General features: G+C 44.5%; 1 protein-coding gene across 1 annotated transcript in view; it reads left to right on the forward strand.

Moving 5' to 3' along the window:
• The first annotated feature begins 7894 nt into the window (after nucleotides 1-7894).
• RBM44 (RNA binding motif protein 44) overlaps nucleotides 7895-9472 on the forward strand; it is a 43055-nt gene continuing 41477 nt past the window's right edge. The window contains exon 1 of the mRNA XM_017537800.2: nucleotides 7895-7972. The gene's annotated coding sequence lies outside the window, so the exon portion shown is untranslated. The remainder of the gene's footprint in view (nucleotides 7973-9472) is intronic.

Below are 9472 nucleotides of genomic sequence, written 5' to 3' on the forward strand. Positions count from 1 at the left end.
GAAGGCAGCAAATCACACTGCCACGTGTGTACCTATGCAACAATTTTGCATGTTCTTCACATGTACCCCAAAACCTAAAATGCAATAAAATAAATAAATGGGAAAAAAAAAGAGTAAGTTTTGTCTTGTATGTAAAGTGGATACAAGCATATGTTGTGTGTGTTGATATAAGCGTATGTTTAAAACTGCAAGATTTTTACTTGCTAGAGAATCGTTTTAATATAGTCGTTTGGCCTCTGATTATTTATAGGCTTTATAAATTTTAGAATCAAGTTCAATTTTTGGGGTCAAAAAATTTACATTGCTTCATAAGTTCAGAAATCCTTTTAAACAGAATGTATCCAAAGTATTAATCAGACTCTCTTTCTTACATTAAATAACTCATCTGCAACTAAAGAAAAAATTTTGAGTCAGTTGATCTTTGGTATTGTTAAAAAGTTTTTGTATTATACAGGCAATTGTTCAGTGGCTTAACTAGAGATCCTTTATATGAAATATCTTTTAGTTTTCCCTTCATAACTTTCTAACAAAATATCCCTAACTGAAATAAGTTTTTATTATCTCTCCATCTAAAATGATCTTCTTTTTTGTGCAAGGATGCAATCCATCTCATTGTTGCCCAAAATTACAGACTCAGATCCTATAAAACATCACTTAAAAATTTGTGGGGAGGGGGCGCTGGGCGTGGTGGCTCATGCCTGTAATCCCAGCACTTAGAGAGGCTGATGTGGGAAAATGGCTTGAGACCAGCCTGAACAACATAATGAGACCTCATCTCCACAAAAAATAAACAAAAATTAGCCAAGTGTGGTGGCACATGCATGCAATTCCAGTACTACAGAGGCTGAGGTGACAGGTTCACCTGAGCCCAGGAGGTCGAGGGTGCAGTGAGCCAAAATCATGCCACTACACTCCAGTGTGGGCAACAGAGTGAGTCCCTGTCTCAAAACAAATTTTTTTAAGTTTTTGGACATTTAATTATAAATTCAGGTTACTAATTTTGTCAATTCTATTTGGACTATTGAGAAGAAACTTTTTTACCAAATTCATTGTGTATTATTTATGATTGTGTGACAAATTAACCAAAAACTTATCAGCTTAACAAATATTTATTATCTCATAAATAAATTCTGTGGATTCTGTGGATCAGGAGTCTGGAAGTGGTTTAGCTGGGTAGTTCCGGCTCAGGGTCTCTAATCAATAAAGCTGCCAGCCAGGGAAACAGTCACAGGAAGGCTTCACTGGGAGTAGAGAATCTGGTCCAAGCTCTTTTATGTGGTTATTGCCAAGACTCCTCATTGGCTGAGACCTAAGTTCCACACCACAGGTGGCTCATGACCTGGCAGCTTGTTTCCTCCAAAGTAGAAATGAGAGAGAGAGAGACAGAGACAGAGAAAGGCAGAGAGAAAGGGAGAGAGAGACAGAGAAAGACAGAGAGAGAGAGAGGGAGGGAGGGAAGGAAGGAGAGAGAAGGAGAGAGAGAGAGAGGGAGAGAAAGAAGGAGAGAGAGAGAAAGAATAGGAAAAAGAGAGAGCACGTGTGGGAGAGGGAGAACTGAAGGTGGAAACCAGTCTTTTTAAATCTAATCTTGGAATTAACAGCTCATCACTTCGGATATTCAAGGGGAGAGAAATTAGCTCCATTTCTTAAGCAGAAGAGTATAAAAAAAATTCATACATGCTTTTCAAACCACCACACTATGTATTTGCTGAAAATGTCTCTTCTCATAACATTTTCTCTTACTATTATCTTTGAACATTTTTTATATAACACACCAGCTACACTTTCATGTTTTTCTTCCCATAAAACTACAATTGCTATTCATTGTGGAATTTGTAACATACCTTCTCCCAGGCTCTTTTTCTTTATCATTCCAGTTAGTGTTCACTCCTGTGTCTCTGACTTGATTCTACATCGGTAGCATGTCTTTGTTTTAAAACTATAAGATTATTCATAGTTACTTTTGAACTAAAAAATAATAATAATTTAATTATGGTCAAAATAAACCTAATACCACATATGATTTAACGTACATTACTGTAACTTGTGCAGTCTGCATTTAACATTCAAATAAATAGATTGTGATGTTATGTTGATACATAGAAAAAAAATCCTCACTGAATCAATCCTTTGCCACCACATAGATGTGTTTATGTATAATAATAAAAGAGGGTTGCTTGAGGCCAGGAGTTTGAGGTTGCAGTGAGCTCTGATCACGCCACTGCACTCCAGCCTGAGTCAGAGTGAGACCTTGTCTTAAAAAAAGAAAGAAAGAAAAAAAGAATAATTTTGTGAGATTACCTCCCCCAAAAAATCTCAAAGGGGTTTTCATAAGAAAGCACATTAGGAAATGCTCTTCCAGCCTCAAGATCAGGCACAAGCAGGTACGCTCCTAGCCTGAGTCCCTGCTCCCAAGACTACCTCCAGGTGGACCTTACCATCCCTCCTGCAATGCTGCTCACAGTACAGAGAGCAAAATTCCATTCTCCTCCCACTACAGAAAGCCTTGGAAGTTGCAGATGTGGGCATGTGAGGCATATGTCCGCTTAAGAGTACTAACACAGGAGGATCTTCAGCTGTTCTTCAGGTGTGGCCAGTACATTTCAAGACGACCAGCAAAACTACAGCTTCATTCACTGAACCACTCATGCCCTACCCTCTTCATCAAGATATCTTTGTTTCACTATTTTTCCTGCTTTGAGAGCCCTATGTTCTACTGTCTCGGGAGCTGGTTTATCCAAATATATGAAGGTAGGAGCAGAAGGGTTGATTCTCAGACTTTCATAAATGAGAATAATATACTTCTTATGTTATTGATTTGGTCATAGTCTTCAGAATATTTTTGACCAAACTTATTAAGATGTTTATGGGGGCTGGGGACGGGGTGAAGAACAGGAAGAGTTTTAATGGTCTACTATCTGCTGAAGTCCAGCCTTACTTATCAACATAGATGGGAAACCACAGATCCTGAAAAGATTTCATAAAGACAAAGTAGACAGAAATAGAAGGGTAATTCTGCAATATTGTTAAAAATAGTATCTCAAACAGTTAACATCACATTTGGTAGAAAAACAATAAATTGACACATTTACATTTAAATCCAGAAGAAAAAAAGATGACTTGAAGCCCTGTACTTTAGCACTGTTGTAAAGTTTTAGACAACACAGCAAAACACAAAATAGTAATAAGATACAATATTGGGAAATGGGCAACATAAGTACTGTTTGTACTCAATTGCAAAACTATAGAAGGTAATGAGAATTCCTTAAAATACTAGGGTATGTGACCAATGTACAGAAATCAGTAGTTTTCCTGTCTATCAAAACTGACCAGTTAGATTTAGAATAGCTAACTAAAGATTAGTTCATTAGGATATCATAATCCCAAACAAAAACCACTCAAAAACCTCCCCACAAACTGAAACAATAGTAGTATTCCTAAGAAACAGAAGAACATACATTAGGAAGTCTATACATTCTGCTGAGATACAAGATATGAAAAATTGTTTTAAAAATGTATGGCAAGAATAAATATCACAAAGATGTAACTTTCTCACGCATTTGTAGGTTTACTACATTTCTTATGAAAACCCCTTTGAGATCTTTTTTAGGGAGGTAATCTCACAAAATTATTCTTTTTTTTTTCTTTCTTTCTTTTTTTAAGACAAGGTCTCACTCTGACTCAGGCTGGAGTGCAGTGGCGTGATCAGAGCTCACTGCAACCTCAAACTCCTGGCCTCAAGCAACCCTCCTGTCTCACCCTCCAAAAGTGCTGGGATTACAGGCGTGAGCCACCATACCCAGACAACAACAAAATTATTCTAATATTCATCTGAAAGTTAAAAAAAACGACATTGCAACTAGACTAGATGATTCTGATAAAACGACAGTTGAGGGGGCCTCTGCCAGGTATGTTTAGTGTTACAAAGGTATAAGGATAGACAGGTCCCTGCAATGGGACGGTGCAGCCTTGCTGAAAGGGCTCGGCTGCCCTGCTCTGCCTTATTTTCTGCATTCCCTGAGGGATTCCCAGGGTGTGGCTTCCATGATTAAGACTGCTCTACAAACACATCACCCTTTTCTGCATCCTGTCTGTTTCACACATTTTAGCCCCCAGTAAGTTGTGTGGCATCAGTTAGACTGTACTTTCTTTGATAAATGCTGTAAGCTTTTCATTCCGTGGCCTGCCTGATGCATGGCAAGACCTCAATAGGTGTTTGTGGAATAGAAAATTGTAATGGTTTCTCAATACAAACGTTAGAAATGTAAAAAGGCATCACAGTCTATGTGGGAGAGTATCTCCATGGTTTCTCTCTACAGATAGCTCCCAGAAAACATCCACAGTGAGGCTGTGAGAAATAGGATTATAGGAGATTCCTATTTTCTTTTTCACCTTTTCTGCACTTTCTACATTAAACATGTGACTTTAATAACGTTAAAAAATTTACAAGTTATAAGCAAAAAAATTAAGTGTAAAAAATCCAATCATAAAAGGCAAGTAAAAGCTATTGTGTGGCTGGGCATGGTAGCTCACGCCTATAATCTCAGCACTGTGGGAGGCCAAGGCGGGCAGATCACTTGAGGTCAGGAGTTCAAGACCAGTCTGGGTAACACTCCATCTCTTAAAAAAGATAGCTGGGTCTGGTGGCGTGCACCTGTAATCCCAGCTACTCGAGAGGCTGAGGCAGGAGAATTGCTTGAACCCAAGAGACGGAGGTTACAGTGAGCTGAGATCGCACCACTGCACTCCAGCCTGGGTGACAAAGACTGTGTCTCAAAAAAAAAAAAAAAAACCTATTGTGTGAATATGATTATTCTGAACTTGAGCTGGGGTAAGAATCTCTAATATCACTGAAAATAAATGGCAAAGAAACTGATGGATTTCATAAAAATGCAAAATTTCACATCAAAACAATATAATCTCCAAATCAATTACATAAGTCCAAATGTGGTAGAGCTCCCTGGCAGAAAAGGCAAAGCCACCAGCTCCATACACAGACACAGGAAACTCAGACCAAGAGGGGCAAGGGTCCCATGCCCTAGGACCAGTGGGGAGTATCCAGAGACTGTGTCAAAAAAACTCAAAGGGGGCCATGTGTGGTAGCTCACACTTATAATCCCAGCACTTTGGGAGGCTGAGGCGGGTGGATCACTTGAGGTCAGGAGTTCTAGACCAGCCATGGTGAAACCCTGTCTCTACTAAAAATACAAAAATTAGCTGGGTGTGGTACGGGCACCTATAATCCCAGCTACATGGGAGGCTGAGGCAGGAGAATCACTCGAACTTGAGAGGTGGAGGTTGCATTGAGCTGAGATGGTGCCACCTCACTTTAGCCTGGGCAACAGAACAAGACCGTCTCAAAAACAAAACAAAGCAAAACAAAATACCTCAAAGGGCCCAGAGGAAGCCACAAGGACACCGGCTGAAGTCACTTAAGTGGGAATGTTTCTTCCCCTTGCAGTAGCAGATGTCTCCCACGCAAACAGTCGACTCGCCCTTCAACCCGCCTCACTGCCAACACTAGGCAGCCCCTCCTGCCACCTGCCTGTAAGCACAGCATCACTGTCCAACACAGCTTACCTTTTCTGTAGCCTGGTGACACATGTGATGTCTGTGCTTGTGACACTACATCTCATCTCTATTCCCCCAATCCCAATACTCCTTCCTAAGGATGGCATGATCATGTCTTTGATGGTTTGAAAGGTTGACATGAAAGATTTGGCTCCTTCTGTGTTGTACCCACCCACAGGGTAGAGAGGAGACCAACAGTGAAATGAGCATTTGGCAATGTCTGTTCAGCAGAGGAAGAGCAGTCAAAGGAGAAACGCCAAGGGCCTAGAGTGGAGTGTAGTTTCCAGCTGTCTTGACACACTTCCACAGCCACCCCTTCCGGGGTCACCATGGGCCAGTCCTGGACAGACACACTTCCACAGCCACCCCTTCCAGGGTCACCATGGGCCAGTCCTGGACAGACACACTTCCACAGCCACCCCTTCCAGGGTCACCATGGGCCAGTCCTGCTCCAGATGCCATCTGCCCAGCAGCCCAGGGGACAGTGTCCAGCCTCCTAACATGAGCCTCAATCTGAAGCCCTTTCTGTAACAGAGGTCCAACCTCATGATCTCATCAGCAGTTCTGGCCTGCTGCTGCCGTGGCCGCTCTCTCCAGCCACTGGCATTAACTTCAAATGACATAGGGACCTTCAAATGAAATCCACTGCACAAGGACAGGCCATGTCATTTTAAGAGGCACTCCAAAGCACTTTCGTAATGGCAAGGTTTGTAGTAAGTGTATTACATCATCCCAAGATCCATGCTCACAGGCCACTATCCACCACTGCATCCTCAGCCCCTGGCCCCTGGCAGGTCAATAGCAATCTGCTGAATAAATGAATGGATTGGATGAATGAATGAATGAATGAAGTGCATTTCAGAGGCTGCAGCCTCATTTGAGGGGACAATTTGGGGGTAGGTCCAGTTTTAGAGCCCCTCGTCTCTCTGCCGCCTATCCAAAGTCCTCTGTGGCTCAGCAATCATGTGCATGTTCAGACTAATAAGCAAATGAAGCCATCTGCAGTGCTATCCCCTCCCCACCCCTTCAGGACTGTGTCATTTTGTGCAGGTTTAAATTCCCTATCAGGGATGAGACTAGTCACAAAATACAAGGGTGGGGGGGTTGCAAAAACTCAGTAATTGAATATTTTAATGCAATCATTTAAAAAATCGAAATTAACGCAAAAAATCCATGATGAATAAAATACTCAAATTATTTTATTTTATTTTAGACGGAGTCTTGCTCTGTCACCATCCAGGCTGGAGAGCAATGGCAGGATCTGGGTTCGCTGCAACCTCCACCTCCCGGGTTCAAGCAATTCTCCTGCCTCAGTCTCTCAAGTAGCTGGGGTTATAGGCGCCCGCCACCATGCCCAGCTAATTTTTGTATTTTTAGTAGAGACAGGGTTTCGCCAAGTTGGCCAGGCTGGTCTCGAACTCCTGACCTCAGGTGATCCACCTGCCTCGGCCTCCTAAGGTTCTGGGATTACAGGCGTGAGCCACCGTGCCAGGCCTAGAATTTTTTTTTTTTTTTTTTTTTTGAGACGGAGTCTCCCTCCGTCGCCCAAGGTGGAGTATAGTGGCGCCATCTCCGGTAACTGCAACCTCTGCCTCCCGGGTTCAATCATATTTTAAATGAAGACAGGACCCGTAACAGTGTACCCTGTGGAGCCATTTTAGAGTCTGAAGTGAAAGAAAAATTTCGGGCTGATTTTTTTTTCATTACTTTTGACATTTTTTAGAGGCTGCACTAAAATATTATTTACCTTGATCGCCACGATTTTGGCAGCCTCTTAAATCCTGTACCCGTGACAAATGCCTCCCTGGCCTCACCCGAGTCGCGGCCCGACGGTACTTCTAGAAGATGCGCAGAGGACAAACCGAACCCCGGGAGGGACCACGCAGCCTGGGAAACAGCCCAGCAACAAGGGCGCCCCCTGTCCCGCCACTGAGGGCCGAGGACTCGGCCTGTACCGGCCCCAAACGAGGGGCAGTCTGGCCTCTGCTGGCAGGAGCAGCGCTTCCAAGTATTTTCACATGGTGGCTTTGCAGAGCTGCGCGGTCCAGACGATGGCTTCAGGCCGCAAAGTGGGAAAGTCTCGGGGGCAGCTCTGCGCTCCAAGCCCGCGGTCCGCAAACTCTCTTCTACCTTGTGCAATACTCAAGTAGGCGGCCTCCTTCCCGCGCTTTCGCGCCCTCATGCTGGGCCAATCACAGTGCCGCACTTTTTATACTGACCAATAGGAGCTCGCCCCGGGCGGGTAGCCGGCGGCCGTTACCCGACAGGCGCCGGGGCTGCTCTAGTGGTGCCAGGGACTCGGAGGGGGCTGCGGGGAGCTGGGCACTGGCGCGTAGAGGCGGCAGCGGCGGCGGCCATCGAGCGGCTCCAAGGTGCAACGGACAGAGACGCAGCGCGGCAGGTCAGGCAGCGAGGCCAGGGAGGGCAGAGGCCATGGGCTTGAGCGGTTGGGGATGGCGAACCCCGCATGTGGCTGGTCCCGGTGGTGAGGCCCGTCCAGCTGAGGCACGCGGGGACCCCGATCAGCGTTGTAGGCGAGGCCAGCGAGGCGGGCGGGGGACAGGCGCGTTCCTCAGGCGGCCCTGGAGTTCTGGCACCCTCACAGCGGGCGCCAACACCGCAAAAGTCCGTCTCGAGCCAAGTCGCGGGGCCGGTCTCCCAAACGCGGTTGTGTCCCCAGGGAAAGCTAGAAATTCGCACGTATGCTTATTCTTGCAGCGGAGACTGATCAAGCCTCTGTGAGAGGGGACGCCAGGTTCATTCCGTACCCAGGCGCTGTGTCTCCTAACCAATGCGTAGGATGTCCTGGAGGACAGCATGGCTCCTCGCCTGGTGCGAGGGGCTGGACCGTTTCCCTAAGGAGCGCGCATTTGAGACCAGATCTGAAGTGGAGCATGAATTAAAGGTGGGGTGGGGGGTGGGCGGGCGAGAGAACGCACAGGGCCTGACTTTCTAAGGAAATGGAAAGGAGGGTGTATCTGGAAGACACAGAGCCCGGACGGTTCTAAGGTTTGACAGGAGTTACTCAGATTGAAATCTGTCTAAAAACAGTGACGGTCCGTGGCTGAGTTTTAAGCAGGAGCCTGACTGATCCGATAAGCATTTTGGAAAGATTGTTCTAGCCAGTTGGGAGGTGATTGCCTGCACAGCTGTGAGAGTTAGGAGTTAAAATTGACAGGACCTCGGGGATAATAAGGGAGGTGTCAAGGACGAGTCCTGTGATTTCTGGCTGAGATCTGGCAATACTATTCCCTGGCATTTAGTACACTGGAGGAAATACTGTAGTAAGTGAAAACTCGAAGAATATAATAAAAATGGGCATGTACCTAGGAGTGGAATTGCTGGATCATGTGGTCGTTCTGTATTTAACTTTCTGAGAAACTGCCAGACTTCAGAGTGGCTTCACCGTGTTACATTCCCACCAGCAATGGATGAGGGTTCTGATTTCTCCATGACCTGCTCAACACTGTTATTGTTATCCTAGTGGGTGTAAAGTGGTATCTTGTGGTTTTGATATGCACTTCCCTCGTGACTTGATATATTGAGCATATTTTCATGTGTTTATTGGCCATTTGTATATCCTCTTTTGAGAAATGTTTCTTCCAGTCCTTTGCTTATTCTTAAAATTGGGTTGTTTGCCTTTTTATCGTTCAGTTGTGAGAGTTCTTTCTATATTCTAGATAATACACCTTTATCACACAAATGATCTGCAAGTACTTCTATTATGCTAAAATTTTCTCTTTTGTCAACGTTTTTAACTTTGGGTGTCTTTATGTTTAAGAATGAAGCTTGCAAACACACTGCAGATTTTAGTGAATGCAGATTTGAATGCAGAATCAGATGTGAATGAGAATCCAGCTTGAGATAGTATTGCTCTTCTCACCAATTTTTTGAAAATACA

This window comes from Cebus imitator, unplaced genomic scaffold (assembly GCF_001604975.1).
Source record: "Cebus imitator isolate Cc_AM_T3 unplaced genomic scaffold, Cebus_imitator-1.0 Scaffold106, whole genome shotgun sequence".
Classification (NCBI taxonomy): Eukaryota; Metazoa; Chordata; class Mammalia; order Primates; family Cebidae; genus Cebus; species Cebus imitator.